Here is a 16,972-nt window from a genome sequence, read left to right as displayed (position 1 = left end):
TCACTTTCAAGAGAAAGCCCATCTCTGCCTTCCTCTTCCTCTGCCCAGCATCCAGCACTGTGCTCGGGCCGCTGCACACAGACTATATGTCAGATGCACAGAGCAGCTGCCTTTTGTCTTAGATATATATTTGCCTTGTGAACGCCTTTTTTGTTGTTGTTTCTTTGCTATGGAAACAAAACACATGCTTTACTTTAGCTAAAAAAGTTTGCAGCTCCCTTTATGTCATAGAGCTTTTGTTTAATGCATGAACTGACTTATCCCAATTTCCTGTTTATATAGAATACGATCATGATGAAAACAACACACTACCAGAAACTTACAAAGGGTTTCTGTTTTATTAGTTTAATAACATTGTTAAAATTCACTGATGTGTCATTGGGAAACACAACTTTAAGTGAAGATAATATCCACATGCTCATGCATTCACTCCTAACTCATCTGCTGTGGGCAGATAATACATACTCAGTGCATGGAAGGCAAATACCATTTATTTTTATGGGTGGCAAAAGAGGCGATATCTGTTTTATACAATTAAAAGGCTTTGGAATTGTGGATAATTTTCATTACTCTTGGGATTTCTGTGTTGAACCAAAGGTCATTATTCTAATCATCTCAGACTGTCTTTTTTCCCCTAATAGATCTTTGCAAAGCCCATCTGTCTGCAGCTCGTGGTATAACCTTTCTTGATAGGGGCAGGGTGGCAGATGGACAGCAGATGGGAGTTTTGCCCTGTTTTGTGGTTCAGAGCTTGGCCCAGGCACGAGCTGTCAGGGACTGTCAGTTTGTCCTCTCAGCTTGGGGGCTTCATCACTGCATTTGGCATCTAAACTGCCAGTCTGAATTAATGCAGAGCCAGGCCAGCTATTGGTCATTGTGAGTAGTTAGTGGTGATGACTATCCATTAGGTGCAGGCACCTAGTGAGTCTATAAAATAACCTGGTGGGAAATGTTCCTGCCGCTTCATTGTATGCTACATCTTCAGGACCGAAGGGTCAGCTCTTTGCCAATATCATAGCTGCATAATTAGGGAAATACCACAGTCGTATGGGTACTCCCTCAAGTGAGGCTCACTTTCTCCAGAATCTTTGTGCGTGAAATCACATGGGAAAGCAGAATAGATATGTGCACAGACAGTGGTATAGTGCATGTTTTTGGACATTTTTATGTTTGGGAATTCTTAAAGGTATTGCACAATTTAATGGACTACTGGTAACATCCTGACTGTAGCAAATGTGATTGCTATGTGGCCACAGCATTAAAAGGTAGTTATGGGATTATTAGTATTTCTTGAAGGGGAGAGAGGATCTTTCAAAAATATTATTTTGCTTCTGCTGCATGGCTTTTAAAATTTATTTATTTTTATATGTGCGCTTCAATTTTCTGCTTGGCAGGTGACACTTCATTCTAGATAGATCCAGATTGGAGTAAACAGATGAGTGTGGGTGAATCCCTGTAATGGAGGGTAAGCGTTGGCAGTGACCGTGAATAAAAGGCAACTGGGTCAGATTTGAAGCGGAGATTTTGTTGCTTTTGTTTGTTCATTTTCTTTCACTTTGAGTTTTGGTGGATTTATATTTGTTACTCAGTGGCGCTGAGGCTCAATTTTGACTAAGAACTAAGGAGAGTTTATGTAAGCAATATGTAAGTACAGATGTCTAAATGAATATCTTTGTTTGTTTGTTTATTTTCGAGACAGGGTTTATCTGTGTAGCTTTGGAGCCTGTCCTGGATCTTGCTCTGTAGGCCAGGCTGGCCTTGAACTCACAGAGATCCGCCTGCCTCTGCCTCCGGAGTGCTAGAATTAAAGGCGTGCACTACTACTGCCCAGCCTCTAAATGAATATCTTATAAGGGTCAGATCACTGCTACACCAGTTCCACCACAGACTTACTATGCCATTGAATTAAACTGAAATACTGTGTTCTGGTATTTAATAGTATTTATGCTGTTTCAAAGTGTAGACTTTCCTAAGTTCTAGTGGTCAGGCTGCTTTTTAAAGTATGTGATTAATTACAATGCTCCAAATAGCACTGGGCTATTGTCCTCAAAGTCATTATATTTGCATTTTATTGCAGAGATTCCTTTAACATATATTTTTACAGATCTTTAAAATCTAGAGTATAACAGAGTCCTTGAAGATAGTTTACTTAAACTCTGAGTAATTCTGAAACCATCAAATGCGTTTCCTCCTATCCCATGCTTCATCAGATCACTGTTTATCTTTGGTTTAATTTTCCTTCATAAGTTAAAAGATTTAAAATTTTAATTGTGCTTGTATCCACACATGAGATGATGTGTGTGTTTGTCCTACTTTATTTGCTGTTGTTTACTTGTTTACTGGCTTAGAAATTTGGCAGGTGGCCAAAGCACCACCCGCCCCTTCTCTTAATCTTGGTGGTATTATACCTGTGGCTTCCTTGAAACCAAGTCATCTATTTTTTCTTTTAAAGGAATGTTAGAAAGAGGAAGGATCTTGTTAATGATGTCTGTAAGTTGACTTTAAGGACTGTGCTCCAGCCCCAGTAGCTGTAAATGTACTTTAACATGGGTCCTGTTAACATAATTTCAACTTGAGGCGTGGCCGGGATCTAGTCAGGTATAAACCCGTGATAGCTTGAATCGCAGAGGCTTGAAGCTGTCTCCCTGTGATGGCTGGAGCACTCTGGTCCCAGGAAGCTAACTCCCACTAGCCATGAAGTGAAGGGACACAGTGAGCGTGAGATGTGAAGCGTGCCTGTGACCTAGCAGTAAGGCAGAAGCTCTGCTTTGCCCTGTGATGATTTCTTTGCTCAGTCTTGTTCTTCCTTTTGGAAATCACTCTTTAAAGAAAGATTAGAAGCGATGGGCTCTTCTGGAGAAAATATAGATGATCTTGCATTGAGCATTCTCCATAAACAGCTAATGTTTTGGGTTTAATCATCCTCAGGATTATAGCCTGCTTATGGATTACAAAGCACTTTATCCATGTTTTAGCTCTTAGGGTTTTAAAAATTCCTCATTAGGAAAGTGGTGAAGACACCCAAGTCACTGAGGAAATAAATCAAAGCAAAGCAAACAGGGGTCTCAGCCACTGTCTTTTATGCATAGTAGTTACTACTGGATAAACAAAGGCAAACTGGGAACTGCATGGCTTCAAGAAGTTTGCATTCTTTAAAACTTGTTATTTAGTTATTCATTATTATATTTTTTGGTGGTTGTTGTTGACGGTAGCGGTAGTAATGGTGTGTGTGTGTGTGTGTGTGTGTGTGTGTGTGTGTGTGTGTGTGTGTTTGCACTCTCACATGCTTGGAGCCAGAAGGTAGTTCTTTGGAATTGGCACCTTGTGGGATCTGGGAATAGAACTCAGGTCTTTAGGCCCACATGACCCCTGCCTGCTGTACCATCTCACCAGCTGAAAAAGCAAACATTCTAACAGACAATGCAGGTAATGAGTCCAAATGAGTCCTCTAAAGACTAGAGGTAAGACCCTCATTTTATGTAGGATGCTCAGAAAAAGACTCTTATATGCATACATATGAATGTATTTTTGCATTTAGCTTTATTTATGTGTGTATACATGTGTATATGGGTGCACATGTGTGTATACATAGATAGACAAGAGGTCAGCATTGACTATCTTCCTTAATTGCTTTCCTGTTGTGGAATAATCTTTTTGTACACTGTGGAGAAGTGTCACTCTGATTGATTTGCTAAAAAGCTGAATGGGCAATAGCTAGGCAGGCTTTCCAGGCACAGAGGATGCTGGGAAGAAGGGCAGAGTCATGAGAAGAAGACACATGACATGTAGGAGACAAGGTAACAAGCCATGAGCCATGTGGCAGCATGTAAATTAATAGAAGTGGGGTAATTTAAGTTATAAGAGCTAGTTAGAAACAAGCTTAAGATACAGGCTGAGCTTTCATAATTAATATGAAGCTTCCATGTCATTTTTTTGTAAGCTAGTGGCCCCCCCCCAAAAAAGTCCAAATGTATTTTTGAGGCACAGTCTCTTGTTGAACCTTGAACTCACTGATTAGGTTAGACTGGCGGCTGGCAAACTTAAAGGATCCTGTCTCTACCCCGCTAGCACTGGCGTTATGGGTGAGCCCTACACTTAGTTTTCTTGTGGGTGCTAGGGATTCAAACTCAGGTCCTCATTCTTGAGTAGCAAATTCTTCTCTGATTGAACCATCTTCCTAACCTCATGTGTAGCCTTTTATTAAATGCAATTTCCAGATTTCCATGTGGGAAGTTGTGAACATTTTACCACCTGACTCCCTCAATAGACAGAACATTCTCTCACCAAAGAAAGACCCTTCTGTCCTGTTGTTCTTACACTCCCTGCCCCAGGGACAACACTGTTCCCATTCTTTCCAGAAGATTAGAACAAAGGATCCCCCCCCCCTTTTTTTTTTCTTTTAGGGTGTTTTAGTGGTGTTGCTCTATTACAGTGATTTTACTTTTTCTCTAGTTTGGACCAACTGAAGTTTGTTTGGTTATTCTCCGGTGGGAGTACTTTTATTCTCATTATTCTTGAGTCCCTTTATTCTCATTATGAATAAAGCTATTAGGAACAGATTTGCACCAGATTTTTTTTTTTAAATCCCAAATTAGTTTTTGAAACAGTGTCTCACTCTCTGTTACTTTGGTTGTCCTAGAGTTCACTGTGTAAACTGGCCTGGTTTTGAACTTACAGCAATCCACCTGCCTCTGTCCCCTCGGTGTCAGAATTACAGGCATGCGTTATCTGTGTATGAGAATACAAATATAAGTGTATAGGGTATCCATCCCATGGAGTAAGTGTTTGACTTTTAAAGGAACTTCTAGTCACGTGTCCATAGAGATCATGCCATTCCCCTCACCCACCAGCAATGGAGAAGTCCTGTTTTGTTTTGTGTGTTATTCTCAACTTTTGGTGTCAGCACTCTGTTCCGTTTAGGCCATTTGCATGGGTGCCTACCAGAGTGTCCCGTGGTCCTGTACTGACTCATGATGACAGACCCTGTGTCATGTGCTGGTGACCCTTCACCTTGACTCCTTTGAGAGGGGCCCACTCAGTTTTTCAATTGAATCATTTGTTCCTTTATTGTTGAATTGTAGGAGCTAAATAGAAGCCCCGTGTTAGATAACCCATTCCACATGTTTTCTCCTAGACTGTAGCTTCATTTACTTGCTTTTCTAATCCTGTCTCAAAAGTCACAAGGTTTAATTTTAATGAAGTTCATTTTTACCACTTTACTTTTATTGACAATATTGTTTTTGTTTTTCATTTCCCTATATGACAAAGATATTTTTTCAATGTTTTCCTCTAGAAGGCTTGTAATCTTGTTTTTATGTTTAGATCAATAATCTTGGATACATTTATACACAACGAATAAATGAATGGCTCATTGTTCCCCCATATAATTAGATAATCATTCCAGCATCTCCAATTGAGAAAACATTCCTTTATCCATTGAAATTCCTTGGGAACATGGTTGAAAAGTCATGTTCTTGTTGTTGTTTTTTTGTTTGTTTCTTTTATTTTTGTTGTTGTTTTGTTTTGTTTTGGGTTTGGTTTCTATGTTGGATATAGAAAGCTAGAAAAATCAGTTTTTGTCCTTACAACAATGAAATGGGTTCCAGGGAGCTAGAGAGATGGTCCAGTGGTTAAGAATACTGTCTGCTCTTGCAGAAGACCTGGATTAGATTCTCAGAACCCACAGGGCAGCATATAACTCCAGTTTCCAGGGATCTAATACTTTCTTCTGGCCTTCAAGGTCACTGTTTGCATGTTATGCACATAAATATAAACAGACAAAACACTCATGCATGTAAAAGTTTTTTTTTTAATCTTTGAAAATGGTAGAAAATTTGGGGATACGACTTTTTGAGCCAACAAGACAGCAGAGACTTCAAAGAACAATTCAGAAGCTTCCATCATAGATAGACAAGGTAAGCAAGGGCTGCTGCCTTAGGGGGTGATGATGGACCTACCCTGCCCTAGCAGGACTGCATGCACTCTACTAAGGAGGCTTCCACCACATGTTTTCCAAACTGGTAAAGGCCAATTGTAGGTGAGGATGAGGATCCTGCTTGAGGAAGCAGGAGGAAAGCTGTGTGGTGCAGACAAAAGCAAGTTGGCTTCACTCAACCCAGGCAGGATGTGCATTCGAAAGACACCTGTAGATGAGTAGATGAGTGTTGGTTGCTGCATTGCTTGCCATAGCTGTGAAATCAAACTGGGCTTGGTGTTCCTCAGTAGACTAATGGGTAAAGAAAACATGATGTATACACAATGGAATTTTTTCACACATTAAAAAAAAACCTCACGACTTTCACAGAGATGAATGTAATGGGAGATCATGGGTCAAGTGAAATAAGCCAGACTCAGAAACACAAATACCAACATTTTTGCTCATATGTGGTGTGTGTGTGTGTGTGTGTGTGTGTGTGTGTGTGTGTGTGTGTGTTGAGAAGGAGCAACTTTAAGCAAGGAGAGGGGAATAGAAGGGGTAATGGAATGTGCCTGTCAAAAAAGTGGAAAGGGAGAAAGGGAGCATCAAGAGAAAGGAGGAATGAGGAAAGGAAACCAAGGGCGAGGACAGAAACGCAGGAATACTATAACAAAAATCTAGTGTTTTGTCGACTGACTTCAAAATCAGCTTTTAAAAAGTTTAAGGGGAAACTAGACGTGGTGTTGTGCACCTGTAATTCTATCACTGGGCAGGCTCAGGGAGGAAAACTGTGAGTTTGTCAAGGTCAGCCTGGGCTACCAGGCAAGATCTATGTTGAAAACGAGTTCCTTTCCTGTATATCTAGAGACAGGAACAGCTATGGCGGAAAGGGCACACAGTCCTTTCTCTGTAATCTTCTTGTCCTATGGGTAGAAGCCTTAACTACATGAAGAACAAGAAGCTTTGGTTTTTTTCCCCCGCTGGTACAAACTTATTATAGCTGGAGCAAGATATAAAAAAATTCCTATTGCCTAGAAACAGGGTGGGAATAAATCTTGGGCCAAGATGTATGGAGATAAAGCAGGATCCACAGCAAGGGCCAATTTCCAAGACCTCAAACTCAGCATGTGCCCAATTAATCATGATAGCAGAGAGTTCTGTCCTCAATTCCATTACCAAAGAAACAAGTGACCAACACTAGTGTGATTCCCAATTTTCACACTGGAGACTAAGTTCGGAGACATGAAGTGAGTGACCCGGAATCTCACAGCCAGTAATGGAAAAACTGAGTTTTGAGCCCAGACATTGCCAGAATCCTCCTAACCTTGTGCAGCACTACAGGGGTAAGGGGGTGGGGATGTTGAAAAGATTGAGGCAGATCAGAAGAGCCTGCTCTTTTGTATCGATGGAAACGCCTATGGGAGTGTGTGGGTTTAGAAAAAAAGATCATACAATCAAGATCGCATTTAACGGAGTTGTTGAACCAGGTCAGCAATGAAAGATGTCACTGGATTTAGAAAATTATCTGTGCTCTGGCAGTATGCAGTTCCAGTAGAATTGTGAAGAGTGGAGCCTCTAGCCATTAGATGCAGGGATTCAGAAATGAGTGCAGAGTAAAGAAGATGATTCAGTTTAAAAAAAAAATCACTTTCCCTCAAATGTTTGAATACAAGAGAATTGGTGCATTCTGTAGGAATGTCATGAAGTTGGGAATGTATGAATGTGCATGCAATGTGTGTGTGTTTCTGGGAACTGATTCAAGCAGTTATATACATGTATATGTGTGTGCATGTATCTTGAGCCAAAGGTTGATGCCAGGTGTCTTCCTTGATCATTCTCCACCTTTTTTTGAGACAAGGTCTCTCACTGTGTCTGGGCCTCTCTCATTTAACCTTGCTGGCTACATGGTGAGCCTCGGGCATCGGCATAGCTGTGCTTCCCTAGTGCTGAGATGACAGATGGGTGGGACACTGATGCCTGGCTTTGCTTCTTTTATTTATTTTTTTAAAAAGTAATCTGGTTGTTTTATTTTTAATTATGTGTATGTGTGTGTCTGGTGAGGTATACACATGTGAGGTATGGACATAGACATGTAGGTGCTCATGGGGGCCAAAGATTCTGGAGCTGGAATTATAGGCACTGTGACCCGCCTGACTGGGTATAGGTCCTCTACATGAGCAGTTCAGGCTTTTAACCATTGAGCATCTCTTACAGGTCCCTGGTGCCGGGCTTTGAACATGGATTCTGGCAGTCTGCACTTAGGTTCTCAGCTTATGCAGCTAGCACTTTACAATCATATGGGCTCCAGGGGTGTGTAAAGGATAAAAGTAGTTTGTTTATGAGACACGATGAAGAATCCATTGGGATGAGAAAAGTTTGTCATTATTAGAAAAATAGAGAGGGTGGTCTAAGGAAACTTGTCAGTGCAGCGCCTCTGTGCTTTCTAGAAGTTTCCTGAAAGCACAATGCTTGTGTCTTATTAGTTGCTTATGGAACTTTGAGAGATAAACAACTTACTCGTCCTTTAGTGTATTCCTTATGTGGGCTAAAGCATACTGTACTTACAGATGCATCCATTGATCTCACATTCTGAGTGCAGAATTCTTGTGGCTATGCCAGCTAGGGAAACGTAGCTTCATGTTTGCTGATGTGTGTTGATACACAAGTGTCAGAATATAGCTGCTTGGTAGCGCTGCAAGAAACAACTGTCACTCTAATGTGAAACCTGTAACAGACACAACTCAATCAGCCCATCTTAACTCCACAGAACAGAACATGGCTTGAAAAAGAAGAGAAAAGTGAGGTTGAAACTCTAGCCAGCCAGAGAGTCTCTGGCTTCCTCCCCAACCTCTCTCGATCCATTACATGGTCTGATGGAAAGTGAGGGCCATGTGAATGGCAGTGTCTGTATCAACATTGCCTCAGGTAGCAGAGGGTTCCAGACAGCAGCAAATGCGTGGTAAGAATATACTTAACAATGTGTGCATTTATCTAACTTTATCATGAACATCTTAGATGTGTGTGTGTGTGTGTGTGTGTGTGTGTGTGTGTGTGTGTGTGTGTGTGTGTTCATCCATGGAGTCCAGAAGAAGATGTCAGAGCTCCCAGAGCTGAAGTTACAGGTAGTTGTGATCTACCTGATGTCAGGACTGGGAATTTGAGTCCCGTGGAAGAGCAGCAAGCACTCTTAACCTCTAAGCCGTCTCTCTCGTCTTTCCCCAGTGAAAGCCGTTGAAACGTCCTGTCCTTCCGTAAACTTCAGCGTCCATGAGGGTGTTGGAGAGATTGTCTACACAAGCCCACTTCACACTACCCTCCTTATGTCAGATGCCCCCCATCTTTACTGACTGAAGTGTAATAGACTCCTTTTGAGTTTTTACGTTACATTTGCTTGTTTGTATATGAGCATGCCATGGCGTATGTGGCGAGGCCAGAGGATACCTTGTAGGAGTTGGTTTTCTCCTTCCACCTCGTGGGTCCTGGGAATCAGTGGCGAGCACCTTTGCCTGCTGAGCCGCTTTGGCAGTGCTCGTGTGTGTTATTTTTTTGACAAGTGTTGGTTTTAACTCTAAACAGATGAGTTGGATTTGTTTATACCTATGTGTCAAATACTAATACATACGAGAAAAGTGAAGGTTTCATTTGGAAATTGAATTGTCATTTGGAACTGTGGGTTGGCTGTCACATTGGGTCACATGAAAGAACTTGGCCATGTTCACTGGCCATACTTGGCCTCATTTTTGCCATGTGTTTGCCAGATGCAGAAGCCGTTCACTGCCAGAGGGCACAAAAATATGGAGGAAATACTTGGCACGTGTACCATTGAGCACACTGCATGTCTTTTCTTTTCCCTCATCTTTTGCCTAGAGAAGCTTGCTTATAAGTGTCAGGCTATGAGTGGGCAATTGGAGCCTCCTTTTGCCCTCTTTCAGGCGCAGATGGGGAGCGAGTGTGGGTGTGTAAATGTGTTTGGGTTCTTATATGTGACTGTGTCCTTGTGCGTGCACTTGTGAAGTCCAGAGTTCACCACAAGCTCTCCTTTGGTTGTTTTCTACCTTGTGTTTTTGAGATGAGCTCTCTCTGAACCTAGAGCTCATCAACTCAGCTGGGCTGGCTAGCCAGAAAGCTGCACAGACCTGCCTGTCTCCATCCCTCCTTTTCTTCAGTCTGGGGTTACAGACATGAGCCGTTGTAGCTGGGCTTTTATGTATGTGTTGGGGCTCTGAACTCAGGTTCTCACGTTTGCAGGCCCTTGGAGCCATCTTCCCAGCATCACAGAATTTTATAGACTGCCTCCTTTAAGCACATTTGAAAACATTGCTGCAAACAAAGGAAGATTAAAAATGTGATCTCTACTGCGAAAAACAGTTTTGAGTGTGAACGGCTGAACAAACGAGACGGATAACACACACAGTCTTTGTTGAGGGCTTCTTAATTTCCTGGGGAAGTTATCACTTAAAATGAGGAACCATGAAAGTGTCTGCATTTGTATCAAGATAGACTCATATGCAAAGGGTTCCAGAATTTTTGACAAATCAATCACACAGTTAAAGGTCACATATTTATCGCTGATCCAAACCCCAAGATGAATTGAGATGTCAAAATCTTGAGCATATTGGATGTTTACACATGAATAAGCAAGATGGCAGACATTGTTTTCAAGCAGACTTTTTTTTTTTGCATTTGCATGTTTTTGGTTCAGCTTGCAATTTCCATATAACATTTTTTTCATGTTTACATTAGCATGTAATTAGCATATATATAATTCCATGGTGGGTTATATAAATGCCTATGCTCCCCAAGAGGAAAAATGTCTGTGGGTTTTTATTTCCTTTACTAAAATATTTCTAAACTATGTTGGTATTGAGGGAATAATTGTATTTTTCTTTTTAATTAGAATTAATAGTTTAAGTGATACAGCAGGCTATGAAGTTCGACTTTTAAATTAAAGAACTTCATGTTTCAGGAAAAGTATTTAGTTTCAGAATTTGTAGGGACAGAGTTGAAATATTAATGTTAATTTCTCCTTTACTGCATTTGCTACTTGAAGCACTATAGTTACTCGTTAGCTAGAGAGTGTTGTATTTTGGGAAAATATTTTAATGAAGTTTACCAATTTTATTTTTTAATGCTGCATGTATGTGAGAAAGAAAGAAAGTGTGTGTGTGTGTTGAATGAAAAAATGAAGTATCATTTCACTGGCCACCTCATCTTTCACCTAACAGGATGAAAATAGTGAATGAAGTTGTGTGTGTGTGTGTATGTGTGTTTTGTATGTGTATGTGTGTGTGTGTTTGTTCAAAGGCCTATAGAACACATATACCACATGACCTTTGCAGTTCATTTTGGTTACCTCATTTCAGTGAATAATTAATGCTATAAATTAAAACTGGTGGAATGAACCTGAGATTTCTTTATTAACTGCTGTGGGATACAGAATAGGACCACTTCTGACTATTTCATAGGGGAGCTGTTGGTAGTGCATGAGGGTGGTTGACAAATGAAACAGTGGGGATACTTGAACTAGATGTGGAAAAGGAAGCTCTCATGACTTCCGTATCACTGTGTACTTTTATTTTTGATTTATACTTTTATTGCAATGGGGTTTTGTGCTGATACTATGTTCTTCATATTCATATGTGTAATCAAACTTCTACCTAGAGAATCCTATAAACAGTTGAATCATGAAAAAAGTGACTTGGGTACCTTGAAGATCCATGATATTTAGAATCTTACACTGGGCTGGCTTCAGTGTAAATCTATTTGTCTGTCTTACCACTGTACTATGATTTAATTAAAATAGAGACACTTATCGGTTAGATTTCCAATCCTGAATGAGAAAACGTAATGCTGGGGATTTCTCTTGCTTCATCTTTGTGTGTGCGTGTGTGTGTGTGTGCATGTGTGTGCACACACACTCACACATACCTGTGTGTACATGCAAGTAAGCTTGGATGAGGACAGGAATTCACAGACGTTGTCAGTGAACTTGTGTATTACCAGGGAAAAGAACTCTGAAGTAACAATGCAAATTGTTGAATTTTAATTTTGTTGTTACCTCGGAGGTGTTGTGCCTCACTGTGCAAAACTAATTTATCAACCTTGAGCCTGTACTTTTTGCATGTTCAAAATTAATCAATCTGTCCCATATAATTGTTGTTATCCAGAGCAGTGGCTCTCAACCTGTGGGCCATGAGCCCTTTGGCAAACCTCTATCTCCAAAAATATTTATATTATGATTCACAACAGTAGCAACATTACAGTTATAATGTAGCAATGAAAATAATTGTATGGCTGGCGGTCACCACAACATGAGGAAGTGTATTAAAGGGTCACAGCAATAGGAAGGTTGAGAAGCACTACTCCAGAGTGATAGCTCTCCTCCTTTATTCTCAGAGCCCGTGAAACCTTCTGTAGTCCTGTAATGTTTACCTAACCTAAGGATAGATTTAAAATATTTCATAATGTTTTTAAATTTTTTCCTGCAAATTTTGCTGTGTACAGCTGTACACTTGGGGCTGGATAAACCAGCCTCAGTTGCTTAAAGAGTAGGGTAAATACTATCTAGATTCTAAAAGGAATGCATTCTTGAGCTTGGCTGGGAAGTTCTTATAGAAGGATTTTAAGGGCAGGAGAGATGGCTCATATGTAATGATCTCTTATTGCTCTTTCAAAGGACCTGACGTAGGTGCCCAGCACCCTTGTCAAGTGGCTCACAACCATCTGTAACTCCAGCTCCAGGGTGTCTTCTGGCCTCCATGGGCACTACATACTACAAGCTTTCATACACACACACACACACACACACACACACACACACACACACACACACACACACACTTAAATAAACATCCACTAAAAATGGGATCTTTTGAGGCTGGAGAGATGGCTTAAAAGTTAAAAGCACTTGCTGCTCTTCCAAAGGACCCAGGTTTAATGCCAAGCACTCACATGGCAGCTCACATCCATCTGTAACTACAGTTCCATGAGATATAACACCTTTTTCTGGCCTTCAAGGCATGCATGTGTTGCACAGATATATGTGAGGAAAACACCCATACACATAAAGCAAACATTTGAGCTAGAGGAGAAAGCCTGAGGAACTTTTAACCTTTGGACCTTTGGGGAGCTTTCTGGTCTAAGCTAGGGTGAAGGTTGAGGCAGTAGACCCAAGCAGATGAGGCTGTCCCTTCTTTCCACTATGGAAGTTTGCAGAAATACTTTTAATAGCTCTCTAAAGCCATTGGCGCTGGCCATAGAGGTCAAAAGGGTACTATTAAGAAAAGCCCACTCTCCAAGTAAATGATACCGCTGTTAGCTTGGTGCTTCAGTGGAACTCTGGGGAGCTTTTGTGGAGCGTGGGTGTCTCTTACTCTCTTGCCCACGCTTGGGACTCTTTCAGTCCTGTTGTGTTGCCTTGTCCAGCACCGCTATGAGGGCGTTTGCCTTGTCTTAGCATATCTTTTTTGTCATGTTTGCCTACTTCTTCTGAAGGGAAACAGAGGGAGGGGATCTGGGGGAGAGGAGAGGTGTAGGGGGAAGCTGGGAGGAGTAGAGAGAGGGAAAACTGTAGTCGGGATGTATTGTAGGAGAGAAGAATCTTTTTGGTTGGTTGGTTGGTTGGTTTTTGTTTGTTTGTTTGTTTGTTTGTTTGGTTTTTTAAGACATGATTTCTTTGTGTAGCCTTGACTGTCCTGGCCCTGTCACGCAGACTAGCCTCAAACTCACAGAGATGCTCCTGCCTCTACCTCCCAAGTTCTGGGACTAAAGGCGTGCCCAGCACTGGTGGAAGGATCGATTTTCAATTAAAAAAAAAAAAGCCCACTTTCTTCACCTTTCCCCCAGTTATTTCATGTCTCAGAATCAACCCAGATGTCTTGCTGAGCTGAGAGAGGGCTGGACGACTACGTAATGAAGATCTACACATACTGTACGTAGGGTCTAAGTAGGAAAAACAAGGGGGGATCTGAGGCCGAGACTGTAGGGTGCTGCTCTCAAACTGAGGCTTTCTTAGTGTTGGTAAGAGGCGAGGGGAGGAAAGCAGTCAGCTGAAGGGACAGGCAGGCAGTTTTCCTGTTCCTCTGCTGAGTGGACCATTGTAGACGCTGTTGAAACAGATACAGTGAAGGCACAGGCCACTGCCAAAGGCACGATGAGCTGTGTCTTCCTCCAAGTGTGGCTGCCCACCCAGGATGGGCAGTGATGCTAACAGATGCTTCTCTCTCCATCACAGTGCTACATGCACTTCCTCTTGAGATGCTGCCAGGACATCCAGGCTCAGGAGCAGGGAGAGACTGGTCTCCAAACAAAAGTGTACCTACAGTTGGCTTCAGGTTTACAATATTATCTGTTGCACCTGAGTTGCAAGAAGCAAACATACAGTTTTTATTTCATTTTATATTTTTACCACCATGTGAGAATGAAGAGTTTTGAGCAACATGAAGTCAATTATGTAATGGGAGAGACAATAAAAAAAATACTTCTTGCACATCTGTGTTATAATGAGGACATTTCAAATCAACCACACTAGTCTGGCTTCCTGTTTGTTTATAGCTTACATATGTATAGTGTTCTCATTTATAATTTATGTATTTGTAACATTTTATGGTGCACACACACTGCTCACTGCACCCTCTCCTCTCTCCTTCCTGTAACACAGCAAAGTAACATACACACCATTATGTTTAGGTTGCAGGTGAAAAACTGGCAGCCCTGTCAGAGAACAGGTAGCTGAGGGGAAAAAGAAGAAAGAACAGCCCAGAGTTCAGATCTTCCCACCATGCTCAGGAATTGCCACAAACACCATTGCATCGGGCCTCCTCTTGTGGGCTTCTGGAAACCACATGTGTACTCAGTTTGTGACGGTTTGGTTAGGGTTAGCTCCTCTTGCACATTGTTTTCAGAACGTAAAGCAATGTTGCTTTAAAGGTTTATCAAGATGTAGTTAAAATAAAAATATCCTCTTCACATGTAGTATGCAAGTGATTCTTCCAGTTTCTTTGGTCAAAACTCCTTTTATTGATGAATTTTACTCTGATGAATTCATACATGCATATAGTGTATTTAGGTTATTCTCACCCTCCCCTGCACTCTCTTATCTCCTTTCCAGCCCTGTTACTCTTCCTTCTCCCTATGGGTCCATTTCACACATTCATGTCTTTTTGTTTTATGAACCACTGATTTTAACCAGGGCCATCTGTGTTACCATGGGTTTGGAATTATCCACTGGAGCTTGGTTGGCTGGAAATAAAGATAATGATTTTCCCTTCCCCCAAATCCACCATAGCCCCATCAGCCCCCCTCCCAAATCCATGATTGACTGTTGGGAAGCCCAGTCTTGTGCAAGTCGATGCAGGCACGCTCAGCTGCTATTAGATCATGTCCTGAATGCAGTACCATTTTGTCGCCCTTTCCCTGCCTTCCATTTCCACGTCTACTGTGCTACCTGAGCCCTAGCTGGGGTAGTGTAAGTGTTCTGTCAACCTGTCCAGGCAGTGGTGTATGAGTTCACCTAGATGAAACAAAGACAATAACCAATGGAAAACTTATTCTAAGCACTGCACATGCTACAGAAAAATACAGAGAATAACAAAAGTCAATCAGTGCTGTCTATACTCAAGGTCATTGCTCTGTGTCAATGTCATTAGTGTATCTGTTCCAAAGGATTTGTATCACCGCTAAGTTAGACATGATCCACTCTTATTTGCTGTACAGGATTTGGCCAGATAGCTGACAAAATTTAAAAAAAAATCAGGATATAAAAAATATAAAGGGAATGTATTCTGCAAGACAGTTGCAAACCACTTATGGGTGTCAGTGCATAGCAAAACAATAGACCATGTAATCTCCTTGGCTACTCATTCATATTTAACATTGCAGGGGTTATGGCTTGTACAGTTTTGACCTAGAATCTTTGAGGAGCTGGGATGCATGTCTTTGCTGCTTTATCATATCCAGTTCAGAAAAATTAGCAATCAATACATGTCTGTCATTGAGGTAATAGATAGATGGATGTTATTACAATTGGGAAATAGGTGGAATATTATGTTTAGAGGTTTCCCTTTTTGTATGTTTACCTAACTATACGTTACTTTCAATGTGAGCTTTTTATCCACAATATTATGTCTAATTGAATTAAGTTAGTAGGCAGGGTAGTGGGAAGAAATCTGCTAGATTGTCTTAAGTAGCATTTTCTGTTGCTGCTGTGTTCTGTAACTAGACAGCTGTTGTGAATAACCTGATATGGGTGCTTCTTTAAGTTGTGCACATCAGAGAAAGTTTTTCCATTTTGTTTAGGAACCCTTTTTCCCATCATGCTTCAGTGGACCATACACAATCTCCACCAGTCACACAACTTTCTATCTAAGAGATCTCCTTCAGGGTATTGAGAGTAGATTGGTCTTTTTATATGAAATTGATTTTCAAAATCAGACTGAACCACCAGTAGAATACTGCACATTTGATTCTTAAATTGTTTTACAGTTCTTTTTATGTTTTTATGATTGAGATCTTGGCACTCAGTTCTTCTAGTCAACAATAAAAGGGTGTACAATGAATAAGCCCACATTTTTGTGTTCCTGCAATGGCCAGTCTTTTTATTGTGCACTTTGTATTGGCCATCAATGGGTACAGACATAACTTTTTTTGTCAAATATTCAAATAAATGATATCCACTGACATGTCATGTTAGAAAAATGACTACAGCAGGTATACTGTTTAAAATGATTCCTTGGCTCTATTGGTGAGGTGCTACTCATAATTGTAAGTATCTGAGTTCAGATCATGGACACCTACCTAAAAATGAATGTCCATAGTGCAGGTCTTTAATTCCAGTGCTGTATGGGTGGAGACATGCAGATTCCTGAACAATTGGTGGGCCAGGCCTGAGGAATCAATAAACTCCAGGTTCAATAAGAGACCCTGTCTCAAAAAATAGGGTGGAAAGCAATCAAAGAACATACCTGACATTGACCTCTGGCCTCCATACATGTGCTCACATCTACATATACATGTATAACACACACACACACACACACAGGGTGGGGGATTATTTCT

The sequence above is a fragment of the Peromyscus maniculatus genome, chromosome 5, assembly GCF_049852395.1.
Source record: "Peromyscus maniculatus bairdii isolate BWxNUB_F1_BW_parent chromosome 5, HU_Pman_BW_mat_3.1, whole genome shotgun sequence".
NCBI lineage: Eukaryota > Metazoa > Chordata > Mammalia > Rodentia > Cricetidae > Peromyscus > Peromyscus maniculatus.
This window is presented reverse-complemented; position numbering follows the sequence as displayed.